Genomic DNA, 15,482 nt, shown 5'->3' with positions numbered 1-15,482 from the left:
AGCTAATATGTTGACACACAGAATTTTCTTTACAATTAACATTTTAAAACTTGCTTAAACTTTCAAAACAATAATTTTTTAACCTTTTAATGTAGGTAAAAATCCACATTCTTATGCCTCCTTATAATCTTTTTACTAAAGGTATATTTTACTTTTTTTATACACCTTGTACATAAACTGTTTCTTCAATAGTACTTAGGAGGCCTTATTACTTTTAATTTATACAACATTTTTTGCATAAAATTTTTTTATAATATTTTTTCTTTCATGACTTTCGCCGACAATATTTCAACATGTGTCAACTTTTTGACTTATTACAAACATTTTTTTTTTTTAAAACAACCAGTGAATTTATTTCAGGACAAGAATTTACCATATAACATTTTTTTTTTTACATAAATTCTGCCTCCCCCCCTTTCTCCTTTTTTTTTTTTTTTTTAAGCCAACTTTCTTTATGTCTTTGGACTAGACTGTCTAAGGCCACAAGATTAGAAGTTACCATAATACATGTTACAATGTTAACTTTTAGCAAACTTCACTTTTGTTGAAAACCTTGTAAGTTTGGGATTTCAATTATCCTTTGCTATTAATAAGACCTTGTTTAGTCTAAATTAACTTAGAATTGGTATAGATGGCTTTTTTTTTCTCTACTGGTGTTTCCTTGCTTCTGACAGCCGCTTATGCTGCTGTTCTCTTAACTACTGTGTGGCGGGGGGAAAGGGGGTCTAAAACCAGCTGTAACTGTCTATGTATGGAAACCGGTCTGGGTGCTTTGGCTTACAGGTTACCTTGTGTCATACCTTTGAAACAAGGGACCTGTCCAGGCTTCCTTCTGATGGTCAACCAACTTACCTCTAATGCTAGCCAGTCTATTTCACACAAAGTTCTAAGTTTTCCTGGTGTCATAGTAACACCATAATCTCCCTTAAATTCTTTCTTGAAATTATTTTTTTTTAACATAGTTGCCAGTGGGGTGGGCTTACTTTGCGCTGGACCCATGTTTTTTCAAGACAAAACACCATGCTCACACCACACACACACACCACAAAACAAAGAACAGGTAAAAGGACACACACACACTTTTGCAGTTTACATCAAACCAAAATCAAAACCCAAATCAGAGTATCCAGAAATCCAAGCCAGGTCAAAAACCAAAACCAAAGTATCCAGCAATTCAAGTCAAGTCAAAGCCAGAAAAAAGGTGCCAATACAGGCACACCGTGGGTGATCAGGCCACGCTTCCACTCAGGTGGAGTGGGGCAAGTTCAAAAGACTAGTCTTACCAAGTTTCAGATGTCTGGACTGCAAGTGCCAGTTCCTTCCCAGTGTTCAGCCACTGTGTTAATCCTCTGTGGGGGCCTGCTACGCGCTGCTCTGGTGAGGCGTTCCACTGGGACAATTTCCTACCCTGGAGCACTCTTTGGATAGCATCACTCAGGCTGGCCGGAGTCCCCCGCAGGGATGCTCCACAGGGCAGACTTAAGCTGCCTAAGGGGCTGCCTTGGCCATCTGTCAGTCATCTCGCTTCCCAGTCAGGGAACCAAGAAATGTAGCAGGACCAGCCGCAGACAAAACCTCTCAGACACCGAGCTGTAGAAGGAAGGGCTTTATTCAGTTGGGAGCATCAGCAAGCTACTGCCTTAAAATCCTAGCTCTCTGAATGCACAATTTCTGTCCCTTTAAAGGGCTCACAACACCAAAGATTTCACATGAAAGGGTGGTGATTGATTTGAGCAAGCAAGGGGTACGTGACAGGGTCTGCATGCACCGGTGGTCAGAGAGAAACAGAACAGGGCAGGGAGTTTCACAATGTTCTTCTAAACAATGTCTGGAATTTATGAATAGCATCGGTTTCTAAGTCATGAGTTGATTTTTAACTACTAGGTTTAGGCCAGGCAGGCCCAGGTCCGGTTTTGGGCCCGGTGCCGGGCTGCCTGTCTTTGATTTCACTTCCTTGTTTTTTTCTTAAAACAGGTACTGAGTATAAAACAATATAAAACAATATGAGAGGGTCTCTCTCTTCCCTCACTAGAGTCAAGTTTAAGTCTAGTTTTTTTTTATTGGTTAATTTTCTGCTTCAATAATCCATCCAGTGTTGTCAGTGGAGTCTTGAAGTCCCCCACTATTATAGTATTACTATCTATCTCTTTTCTTAGGTCTAGTAGTATTTGTCTTGTGAATCTGGAACTCTGGTGTTAGCTTTATGTATACTTAGGATTGTTATATCTTCTTGTTGAATTTATTTATTTATCATTATATAATGACCATCTTTGTCTTTTTTTAAAAAATTGAAATCTGTTTTATCTAATAGGTACTTCTGCTTAATTTTGATTTCATGTGTATGGAATATTTTTTTCCACTCCTTTTCCTTGGGTCTGTAAGAATCTCTATGAGTTAAGTGGTTCTTTTGAAGTCAGCAGCTTTTTGAATTATGGTTTTTAATCCATTCTATCAATCTATATCTTTTAATTGGGGCATTTATACCACTTACATGCAAAGTTAATCTTTATATGTGAGGTACTGTTCCAGTCATCAAGTTTGCTATTACATATTTCCTTTGCCTTTCCCATTGTGTTACTGTTTTCTAAACCCTGTCATTTTTTATATTGGTGTGTATCAATCTTTCATTTTGATATTTAGAGCTCCTTTGATTATTTCTTGTAGGTTTGGTCTAGTGGTGGCAAATTCCATCAACTTTTTCTTTTTTTTTTGTCTGGGAAAGACTTTATTTCTCCTTCATTTGTGACACTTAGTTTTGCAAAATACAAAATTTCTGCTGAGAAGTCTTCTATTAGTCTGCTAGATTTTTCTTTATAAGTTATTTGTTGCTTTTGTCTCACTGCTTTTAGAATTCATTCCTTTACATTGACTTTAGATAGCCTGATAACTATATGCTTTGATGATGTTTAAGCCAGCAAAGACTCTTTTTACAATGTAAAGGTTCTTTTTACAATGAATCTTCCAGCAGTTCTTTGAGCTGTTTGTATCCAGATGTCTAAATCTCCAGCAAGTCCGGTGAAGTTTTTCTCAATTATTCCCTCAAATCGGTTTTTCAAATTTTGGCTTTTTCTTCTCTCTCAGGAACACCTATGATTCTTAGGTTTGGATGGTTTACAGAATCCCATATTTCTCAGAGACTTTGTTCATTTCTTTTATTGTTTTTCTTTATTTTTGTCTTATTTGGTTAATTCAAAGACCTTATCTTCAAGCTCTGAAATTCTTTATTTTGTCTAGACGATTTTTAAAAATTTCCCCTGCATTTTGTAATTCCCTAAAACAGTCTTAATTTCCAGAAGTTCTATTTAAGAAAAAAATCAATCTCTCTGGAAAAATTTTTATTCATAATCTGAATTTTTAAATTTCTTTTTCTAAAATTTATTTTGGAGGCTCCAATGATCCTCCCACCTTGGCCTCCCAAAGCAATGGGATTGCAGGCATGAAACACTATGCCTGGCCGTTTGTTTTTCTCTCTTTATATTGGTTTTCAGCTATCTGTTGGATCTCCCTGAGCAATTTTATAATCAGTCTTTTGAATTCTTTGTCTTGAATTTCAAATATTTCATTCTGGTTTGAAATCATCTCTAGAGAATTTATATGATCTTTTGGGGGTATTGTAAAACTTTGTTTTTTCATATTACCAGAATTATTTTTCTGCTTCCTTCTCATCTACATAGACTATTTCTTATTATTTTTGAGTTCATTTTTTCCAGCTCGGGTGTTTTCCCATTGAAGAAGATATGACATTAATATATATAGTTTATGATCACCTGGGTTAGACTCTGGGTTCTTTCAGTGGCAGTCTGTATAAATTCCTTGGTTATAGAGAATTTTTGTGCAGTGGCTTTCTCAGATGCTACTTGTGGTAGTGATGTACTGGGTGTGACAGCAGATTCGCTGTCTCTTATGGGGTCAGAATGGCAGAGGTCTCATTCCCCAGTTGTGTGCACTTTTTCCTTCCCAGTATTTTTTTTTTCACTAGATTAAACAATTCAGTCTTCAGGCAAGTAGGAGGTGTTCACAAGTAAGAACTGCCTGTAGCTGAAGCAGATGAGTGTATTCAATACCCCAATGGTGGGCAAAAGTCCCAGCCCTTACAGAGGTAGCTGGGGGAGCTCCTAGTAAAATGTGCTGCATTTTTCACAGAAGGAAGGGAGGGAGCCCCCTCATCTCCACTACCAAGCTGGAAAGAAAGCATTCCACCTCCCCCATCATGCCCCTGTCCTATTGTTCCAGATATTCAGATTAGAGAGACACCTCTGTCCAACTGAAATAATGCCAACATTCTATGTACATAAAGAGTGGAACTACATCTCTCTTGCAGGTGTGAACCCAGGGGTTATGCCTCCCATGGGGATGCAGTCACCCTGAAGTGCTCCAAAAAAGTTGTCTACAGGTGCACCTGGGCTGAGGTCCTGTGGGAAAAGCCCTAGCTGTGTCTGCAGTGGTGGGCAAGGGGGAGAAGTAGTCACTTTCTCAAAGTCCCTTCATAAGCACTTGGGTTGCTCAACTGCTGAGACAGAACCACAGACTTCCCTACTGAGCCCAGCACTGTGTCTGTGCCTTTGCTGAAAGAGACTTTCTACAAGCAAGAAGTTCTGGGACACAGAAAAGCCTGTAGGTAGTCTGGTAAACATAATTTTAAAAATATAATTTTTAATTTAAAAAAACTGTAGGAACACTGAGAACTAATTTAACTCAAAACTAAATCTGGGCTATTACAAAATTTGAATAATTTAACCTTGGTCCTAAACAAACCAAAATATTATGGTAACTTTTTTTGTAATTCAATTATTGATGAAATCGTATAAAACTTTATCTTGAAATTGAAGTATTTTCTTATGATGTCATAGCTATAGTTATAAAAGCTATCATATAAATACACTTTTTAGTGTCCATGAAAAGCATAGTTCAATCTACTTTTCTTTCTACACTTGATCTTAGCCAAAAGGCCGAGAAGCGATAAATCTACTTTTCTTTCTTTCAACAATTTTGACCATCTAAACTAAATATTTCTACTCTATGTACCTAACAACTGAATGATTTTTATATCAGTTAATCTTTCAAGCCTTATAAGAGAGGGGAAAAAAAGAAAATAGTATAGAAAAATGAGAGGGAGCCAGCTTTGAACAAATAGCTAATTATTTTCCTTCTGTAAGGAAAGAGAAGAAAATTTAGATTCAATAAAAGATACTTTGATGCATATGCATAAAAGAGAGAGTATCATACACATTTCGGTATAATTTGGGTCCTTGACAATTTTATCAAGTTGTATAATAAAAAAGCCTATACTTATTGAACCTCAAAGTATGAAAACAACAAAGAAGGGGATGTTTTTCACGTTAAACCAAATAATCTCTCTTTTAGATAACACTTTTTTTTATGAGGTTTTGTTCTTTCTATCTTCCAGTATCTATATTATCTTTAAAATGTTCAGCCAAAAGTTGGAGTTCATATATTGGGGCAACCTCTGAGTCAGTTTTTGCTTATACCTCATATTCACAATTTCAGACTTTCAATAATCAATGAAAATGTGGAAAGGACATTGAGTATGTCAATATCAGAAGCTAATCTTAAGTGTTGTCTGAAAGTGCGATTAAGGAGACAGTTTCTTATGTTTTGATTTGTTTTACTAAAGAACATTTTAGGGAAGCAATTTTTTAGTTTGATTTGCATTTAGAAGCCTCCTCACACCAGTTAATCAGAGCAGACTATTAAACAGTCAGAATTTTGTTTTCTTTTGTTTTAAGGCATCTTTTAAAAAACAGTTTGTCCATATCAAACTCCCCAATGTGGCCACTGTCATTCCCAATTTTTCTTGGTGAGAGTGTGCCAGTTTGAAAGGTATGCAAAGAGTTAACATTACAATGAGAAAACAAAAATAAAATGGGTGTTTTTCCTGAAAGAGGTGCCATTTTATCTCAAAAAGACCCCATGAGAACTGCACTATGTCTGTAAAAATGGTGCTTGTATGATCTGTGTCTCCAGAGTTTGGTTAAAGGACCAGTAGTCCCCGATTAGGGGCTGAAGAAACCTCCTGATACTGTGCAGACAAAACTAAAATACCAGAAGTTCTCAAGGACACAAAAACAAGACTGAAGAAGCCCTATAATGACCTGCGGGAAAGTTTGTCCAAAGGACACTTGTCTGATAAGAAATTTTCTGAGCGTCTCAGCTCCCAAGCCTAGCTTGAGGACAGACTTATTGAGCCAATGTCCCTTCCCTCCCTGTAGACTCTTCATCTTACAAACAAACAACATTGATGAAACTAGACAAGCATATAGATAGACAATGAATTAGACAAGCAGGTATTAGATACTAGAAGAAAAATTCACCAAAGAATAATACAAATCTGTTCAGATAACCAAAAATCTCTCAAAGGAATTTATTTCTAGGAAAAAAAAAAAGCCAATCCTGATGGGCTTCAGTGAAGTAGTAAGAGCCCAATTCAGCATAAATTTCCTTTTCAGCCACAGGCATGTGGCACCTTAAGCAGATAGAGATACAAGGGATCTCAGATGTGCACACTGTTACTCACTAAGGATCCCAGTCCAAGGCAGTGAGAGTCTCAACTGAACCTTACTCGAATCTCCAATTCTGTCAAGACCCATCAACCAAAGACCACCAAGGACACCTTTTAGTTAAACAAGTTGAGTTTATTGCTCATCACAGCATGAGAAAACATACACCATGGGGAACTGTTGAGTGTCTCAGTAAGAGGATGTTAAAGAGAATCTATTATAGGATATGGGCTTTTTGAATTATTTTGGAGACAATCAAAGAAAGTGGAGGTTAGCTTTAGATTAAACGCTGTCAGTAAGCAGAGGTAATTTTGTGATTGAGTGTTTTATGGGTGGCACAGTCATCTAGATTTTGTCTGTACTTAGACAAAATTATGAAGGAAGCCTTGTTTTGTTTGATTCACTTGTCATAATCTCAGAGTAACCTTGCCTGAGGTTGTTTTCTGTGACATTGTTTATGTCCAACAGGATAACAAGATGGCCTGGCTGTGAGTGAGGTCTAACTGTGAAAATCAGATCAGTTCTGGACATCAGGGTCAGCTTTTACTTGATCAGTGCCAAGTATTATTCAATATGCTGGCACATAGTGATAAACAAAGTCTCCATCCTCATGGACCCCAAATTTCTGTGGTGGAGATAGGCAGAGAAATAAAGCTGGATAAGGAAAAGAGGAAATATGAGGGTGGTAGTACTATGTTAAATAGAGTGACCAGGGAAGTCCTCTAGAAGAAAAATACATTTGAATGTAGATGGGAAGAAAGTGAAAGAGTAAGATATGGGTACTGAAGGTAATTCCAGGTAGAAAGAACATGGAATGATCCATGCAAAGACCCTGAGTGGGGCATATACTTGGTGAAGACCAGAAAACAAGACAGTGTCGTTAGAATGGAGTGAGTGAGGGGGAACATAGTAGGAGATAAGATTAGAGAGTTACTGTGGACATTGTAATAACTTTGACATACCTCTGCAGTGAGTTGGGAAGCCACTAGTGTTTCTGAGCAAAGAAATGACATGACTTATGTGTTAGAAGGAATGGAAGGCACTTGATTTTTTTTATAGGCTGAGGAAAAGAAATAAGTAGAAAGAAAGTCTGTGGATACAGGAGGAAAGAAACAGAGAGAGAGAGAGAAAGAGAGGGAGAGGTGGAGGAGGCGGAGGAGAAAGAGGAGCGAGAATTTTCATAGATGTGGAATTTTCATAGATGTGCTTTATCTAGTTGAGGAAATTCCTTTTTATTCTTAGTTTATTGAGTATTTTTATAAGGAAAGCGTAGTAGATTTTGTCAAATGTTTCCCTGCAGGTATTGAGATGATCATGTGGTTTTTGGTTTTTATTCTAATGATATGGGTATTACATTAGCTGATTTTCATTCAGATATTGAGCCAACTTTTAATTCCTGGGATGAAGCCCACTTGGTCATATTGTATAGTGTTTTTATATGTTGCTGGATTTGGTTTATTAATATTTAGTTGAGTTTTTGCACTTATATTCATAAGAGATACTGGTTTGTTTTTTTCATATCTTGCGATGTTTTTGCTTTTGGCATCAAGGTTATACTGGCCTCATAGAATTAGTTGGAAAGTGTTCCCTTCTCATCTATATTTTGAAAATTGTTGTGAAACATTGATATTATGTATTTTTAAAACATTTGGTAGAATTCAAAACCATATGAGCCTGAGCGTTTTTCTGTAGGCAGTTTTGAAAATTAATTCAATACTTTCACATGTTATATACCTGTATTCAGATTTTCTATTTCTTCTTGAGTCAGTGTTGCTAGTTTGTGTCTTCCTAGGAATTTTTCCATTTCATTTATCTAATTTATTGGCATAAAATTGTTCATAATATTCCTTTATAATCCTTTACAGTTCCTTAAGGCCAGTAGTAATATCACCTATTTTACGTTTGGTTCTAGTAATTGAGTCTTCTTTATTTTTTTCTTGGTCAATATAACCAAAGTTCTTTCAATTTTGTTGATCATTTCCAAGAACCAGCTTTTGATTTCATTGATTTTCTCTATTGTTTTTGTATGTTCTACTTAGTTAATTTCTTTTTTTTTTTTTTTATTATACTTTAGGTTTTAGGATACATGTGCACAATGTGCAGGTTTGTTACATATGTATCCATGTGCCATGTTGATTTCCTGCACCCATTAGCTCGTCATTTAGCATTAGGTATATCTCCTAATGCTGTCCCCGCCCCCCCCACCCCCCACCCCACAACAGTACCCGGAATGTGATGTTCCCCTTCCTGTGTCCATGAGTTCTCATTGTTCAATTCCCACCTATGAGTGAGAACATGCGGTGTTTGGTTTTTTGTCCTTGCGATAGTTTACTGAGAATGATGTTTTCCAGTTTCATCCATGTCCCTACAAAGGACACGAACTCATCATTTTTTATGGCTGCATAGTATTCCATGGTGTATATGTGCCACATTTTCTTAATCCAGTCTATTGTTGTTGGACATTTGGGTTGGTTCCAAGTCTTTGCTATTGTGAATAGTGCTGCAATAGAGTGAACAGGCAACCTACAGAATGGGAGAAAATTTTTGCAACCTACTCATCTGACAAAGGGCTAATATCCAGAATCTACAATGAACTCAAACAAATTTACAAGAAAAAAACAAACAACCCCATCAAAAAGTGGGCAAAGGACATGAACAGACACTTCTCAAAAGAAGACATTTATGCAGCCAGAAAACACATGAAGAAATGCTCATCATCACTGGCCATCAGAGAAATGAAAATCAAAACCACAATGAGATACCATCTCACACCAGTTAGAATGGCCATCATTAAAAAATCAGGAAACAACAGGTGCTGGAGAGGATGTGGAGAAATAGGAACACTTTTACACTGTTGGTGGGACTGTAAACTACTTAGTTAATTTCTTCCATATTCTGTATTATTGGTCTGTTTTCTTGCCTTGGGTTTGATCTACATTTCTTTTTACAGTGTGTTTTGTGGAAGGTTAGGTTATTGATTTGAAACAATTATTTTTTCTTAATATAGGCATATACAGCTGTAGTTTTCTCTCTAAGTTCTGCTTTAGCCACATCATATAAGTTTAAGCATGTTGTGTCTTCATTTTCATTCATCTGAAAATATTTTCTAATTTCTGTTTTGATTTCTCTTTTGACTTATTGGTTATTTGAGAGGATATTGTTTAATTTTCACATATTTGTGAATTTCCCATATTTCTTTCTCATTGATTTCTAATTTCATTCCATTGTGATTGAATAATATACTTTGTGTTATTTCTGTTCTACATTTTTTGAGGTATGCACTTTATTACCTAGCATATTGTCTATCACATAGAATGTTCTATGTGTACTTGAAAAGAATATATAGACCTTGGTTGTTAGGTGGAGTGTTCTATAGATGTCTGTTAGTTCTAGTTGGTTTATAGGGTTGTTCAAGTCTTTTATTTCCTTAGGTCACCTTCTGTGTAGTTTTGTACATATTACTAAAAGTGAGTATTGAAATCTCCAACTAGTTCATTGGAAGTGCCTATTTTTTGCTTCATTTTTGTCAGTTTTTGCTTCAAGCACTTTAATACTCAATTGCTAGATGAATATATATTTATAATTGCTGTACCCTATTGATGAATTAACCCTTTTATCATTATAAAATGTAACATTTTATGTCTAGTAACACTTTTTGTTGTAGCCTATTTGTCTGATATTAGTGTAGCCACTACAGTTTTCTTTCATTTGCTATATGTATGACATCCTTTTTCATTTTTTTATCTTCAATGTATTTGTATCTTTGAATTTGTAATGTATCTTCTGCAGGCAATATATAATTGGATCTTTTTTTGTTTGTTTATCCACTTTGGCAACTTCTGTCTTTTGGCTAGATTATTTAATCCATTCACCTTTAATGTTATTATTGATATAGTTGGATTTTTATCTGCCATTTTATTTTTTGTGTTCCATGTTTTTGTGCCTTTTTTTCTCTATTCCTCCTTTTCTGCTTTCTCTTGAATTAAATATTTTCTAATGTAGCATTTTAATTTCTTTAATGATTATTTCACTATGCATATTTAAATTATTTCTTTAGTGATTGCTCTAGAGCTTACAATGTACATTTACACTTCTCAGAGTTAAGCTTGGTTTTACACCAATTTAATTCCAGCGAGATAGAAAAATGTTGTTCCTACATACCACTGTTTCACTTTTCCCCATTTTGTGGTATTATTGTTATACATATTATACCTATAAGTGTTTAAAACTCAACACTGCATTGGTTATAATTGTTATTTTGTATAATTTTATGTCTCATATGAATTGAAGAACAAGTATATAGTTTTAGTTTTTGTTATATTAACTTTTAAATTTTATCAATTTTTGTTCTCTTCATTTGTTCTTTTGTATGTGAGCTACCATCTACACTTAATTAGCTCAATATACATTTTTCACCCACTCACCTCCTTTGTGCTGCAACTGTCAAATGTATTACATTTCCACATGTTATAGGCCCAACAATACATTTTATTTTTTATTTCTTATTTTTATTTATTTTTGAGATGGGGTCTCACTGTATCACACAGGCTGGAGTGCAGTGGTATGATCATGGCGCACTGCAGCCTCAACCTCCTGGGCTGAAATGATCCTCCCACCTCAGCTTTCCAAGCAGTGGGATCTACAGGTATGTGCCACCATGTTCAGCTAATTTTTAAATTTTTGGTAGAGATTGTTCCTCACTTCATTGCCCAGGCTGGTATTGATCTCCTGGGTTCAAGCAATCCTCTTGTCTTGACCTCCCAAAGTGATAGGATTATAGGTGTGAGCCACCATGTCCAGTCCCAAGAATACATTACATATGTAGTTTTATCAATTTTTTTCTTACATCAGTCAATAGAAGAAAGAAGAAAATAATATGCATTCATACTATCCTTTTTATTTACATAGTTACATTTATTGGTGCTTTTTATTGTGTGTGTGTGTGTGTGTGTGTGTTTGAATTACCATTTGCTTTCAGCCTGAAGAATTTGCTTCACTACTGGTCTGTTAGCAATAAATTCTCACTACTTGTTTACCTGGGAATGTCATTATTTTGACTTCATTTTTGAAGTAGCTTTTCTGAACATAGGTTTTTTGGCTGACAATTTTTGCCTGTTTGGCTTTTGAATATGTTACCCCAATCCCTCTGGCTTCAATTATTTCTGCCGAGAAGTCAGTTGTTAACCTTACTGAGTTTCCCTACACATCCAGAAAGCTCAACAAACTCCAAGTAAGATAAACAAAAAGATATCCACAAAAAGACACATCGTAGGAAAAATGCTGAAAGCCAGAGATAAGGGGAAAATCTTGAGAGCAGCATGAGAATAATTTGTCTTATAGTCAGATATGCTTTTGCATATTGTGCTATTTTTTTCTGTGTTACTATAACAGAATATCACAGACTGAGTAATTTATGTTTGAAGAAGAGAAATTTATTTCTCACAGTTCTGGAGGCTGAGAAGTCCAACTTCATGGTACCAGTATATTTCAAGGACCTTCTTATGCATTATCCCATTATGGAAGGCAGAAAGGTAAGACAGCACGTGCCTGAGAAAGAGAAAGACAGCCAAACTCATTCTTTTTATCAGAAATCCACTCCCATGATAACTATCACACTCCTATGATAATGGGATAATGGCATTAATCCATTCATGAGGGCAGAACCCTCATGACCTCCTCACCCCTTCAAGGTCTCATCTCTCAATATTGTTGAAGATTGAGTTTCTAACACATGAACTTTAGGGAACACATTCAAACCATAGCTCATATGGATCTCCAGTTGTTATATCATGTACAAGGGATCCTCAGCTAAACCCATCAAATTCATTTGTATATTTAGGATTTATATTTTTCAGTTTTAAATTTTCCTTGTGATTCTTTTTTATCTATTTCAAACATCTGGAGAAATTCTTCTTTTAAAATCTGTTTTTTATTACTTTTCCCTCTCCTTTCTTGAGCGTTGCTATGAAGAAATACCTGGCACTGGGTAATTTATAAAGAAAAGAGGTTTATATTGGCTCACAGATTTTTTTTAATTTTTAATTTTTGTGGGTACATGGTAGGTTTAAATATTTATGGGGCACAGGAGATGTTTCAATACAGGCATGCAATGCATAAAAATCACATCATGGAGAATGGGATATCCATTCTCTCAAGCATTTACCCTTTATATTAAAAAATCAAATTTCACACTTTCAGTTTTTTAAAATCTATAACTAAATTATTATTAATTATAGTCACACTGTTGTACTATTGAATAATAGGTCTTACTCAATTTTTAAATTTTTGTTGTACCCACTAACTGTTCCACCTACCCTATTCCTCCACTACTCTGCCTAGTCTCTAATAACCATCCTTCTGCTCCCTATCTCCATGAGTTCAGTTGTTTTAATTTTTAGATCCCACAAATATGTGAGAATATGCCATGTTTGTCTTTCTGTGCCTGGCTTCTTTCACTTAACATAATGATCTCCAGTTCCATCCATATTGTTGCAAACGACTGGATCTCATTCTTTTTTATGGTTGAATAGTATTCTATTGTGTATATGTACCATGTTTTCTTAATCTATTCATCTGTTGATGGACACTTGGGTTGCTTCCAATTATTGGTTATTGTGAAGAGTGCTGCAACAGGCACAAAAGTGCAGATATCTCTTCAATATACTGATTTCCATTATTTTTGGTATATACTCATCAGTGAAAACGCTGAACCATATAGTAGCTCAATTTCAAGATTTCTGAGGAAGTTCCAAACTGTTCTTTATAGTGGTTGTACTAGTTTACATTCCCATCAAAAGTGTATGAAGGTTTCCTTTTCTCCACATCCTTGCCAACCTTTGTTATTGCCTGTCTTTTTGATATAAGCCATTTTAACTGGGGTGAGATGATACCTTGTTGTAGTTTTGATTTGCATTTCTCTGATGATCAACGATGTTGATGCTTTTTCATATACTTGTTTGCCATGTCCATGTCTACTTTTGAGAAATGTCTATTAAAATCTTTTGCCCATTTTTTTAATTGGAACACTAGAGTTTTTGCTAAAGAGTTGTTTTTGCTCCTTCTATATTCTAGTTATTAATCCCTTGTCAGATGGGTAGTTTGCAAATATTTTCTCCGATTCTGGGGGTTGTCTCTTCCCTTTGTTGATTGTATCCTTTGCTAGGCTAAAGCTTTTACTTGATGTAATTTTATTTGTCCATTTTTGCTTTGTTTGCCTGCACTTGTTGGGAATTCCTCAAGAAATTTTTGCCAGGACCAATGGCATGGAGAGTTTCCCCAATGTTTTCTTGTAGTAGTTTCATAGTTTGAAGTCCTAGATTTAAATCTTTAATTCATTTTGATTTGATTTTGGTATATGGGCCAGAGATAGGGGTCTAGTTTTATTCTTCTGTATATGGATGTCCATTTTTCCTAGCATCATTTATTGAAGAGACTGTCTTTTCCCCAGTGTGTGTTCTTGGCACCTTTGTTAAAAATGAGTTCACTGTAAAAGTGTGGATTTCTTTCTGCATTCTCTATTCTGTTCCATTGATCTATGTGTCTGTTTCTATGCCAGTACCATGCTGTTTTGATTACTATAGCTCTTTAGTATAATTTGAAGTCAGGAAATGTAATTCCTCGAGTTTTGGTCTTCTTACTCAGGATAGCTTTGGCTATTCTGTGACTCTTGTAGTTCCATACAAATTTTAGGATTGTTTTTTCTATTCCTCTGAAGAATGTTATTGATATTTTAATAGGAATTTCATTGAATCTGTTGATTGCTTTGGGTAGTATGGATATTTTAACAATATCAATTCTTGTAATTCATGAACATGAAATATGTTTTCATATTTTAATGTCCTCTTCAATTTTTTTCATCACTGTTTTAATGTTTTTATTGTGGAGCTCTTTCTCTTTTTGGGTTAATTCCTGGTTATTTCATTTTGTGTATGGCTATTGTAAATGGGATTACTTTTTTGATTGCTTTTTCAGATTATTTACTGTTGTCATATAGAAGTTGTTAATTTGTTACATAGGTATACATGTGCCATGGTGGTTTGCTGCACCCATCAACCCGTCATCTACATTAGGTATCTCTTCTATTGCTATCCCTCCCCCAGCCCTGTATCCCCTGACAGGCCCCAGTGTGTGTTCCCTTCCTTGTGTCCATGTGTTTTCATTTCTCAATTCCCACTTATGAGTGAGAACATGCGGTGTTTGGTTTTCTGTTCCTGTGGTAGTTTGCTGAGAATGATGGTTTCCAGCTTCATCCATGTCCACGCAAAGGACATTCTCATCCTTTTTTATGGCTGCATAGTGTTCCATGGTGTGTATGTGCCACATTTTCTTTATCCAGTCTATCACTGATGGGCATTTGTGTTGGTTCCAAGTATTTGCTATTGTGAATAGTGCTGCAGTAAACATACGTGTGCATGTGTCTTTATAGTAGAATAATTTATAGTCCTTTGCGTATATACCTAGTAATGAGATTGTTGGATCAAATGGTATTTCTGGTGCTAGATCCTTCAACCATTGTCTAAATAGTTTTTTAGTGGTGTTTTTAGATTTTTCCAAACTTAAGATAATATCATCTGCTAACAAGGATAACTTGACTTCTTCCTTTCTAATTTGAATTTCCTATATTTCTTTCTCTTGTCTGATTCCTCTAGCCAGGACTTTCAGTACTATTATGAATAACAGTGGTGAAAGTGGGCATCCTTGTCATGTTCCAGATCTTAGAAAAAGGACTTTTCACTTTTCCCCATTCAGCATGATACTAGTTATGAATCTGTCATATAGGGCCTTTATTATGTTGAGGAATGTTCCCTCTATCCCCAGGTTTTGAGGGTTTTTATCATGAAGAAATATTCAATTTTATCAAATGCTTTTCAGCAACAATTGAAAGGATCATATGGATTTTATCCTTTATTCTATCAATATGATGCATCACATTGACAGATTTATGTATGTTGAACCATCCTTACG

At 35.5% G+C, this 15,482-nt stretch overlaps 1 pseudogene; it reads right to left on the bottom strand.

Annotated features, from left to right (window-relative positions):
* Positions 1-4,836: 4,836 nt before the first annotated feature.
* LOC116812411 (U2 spliceosomal RNA) lies at positions 4,837-4,961 on the bottom strand (annotated as a pseudogene).
* Between the last annotated feature and the right edge of the window lie 10,521 nt (positions 4,962-15,482).

The sequence above is a fragment of the Hylobates moloch genome, unplaced genomic scaffold (genome assembly GCF_009828535.3).
Source record: "Hylobates moloch isolate HMO894 unplaced genomic scaffold, HMol_V3 SCAFFOLD_7, whole genome shotgun sequence".
Lineage (NCBI taxonomy): Eukaryota > Metazoa > Chordata > Mammalia > Primates > Hylobatidae > Hylobates > Hylobates moloch.
The sequence above is the reverse complement of the archived record's forward strand: the minus strand, read 5'-3'. Positions and strand labels throughout refer to the sequence as shown.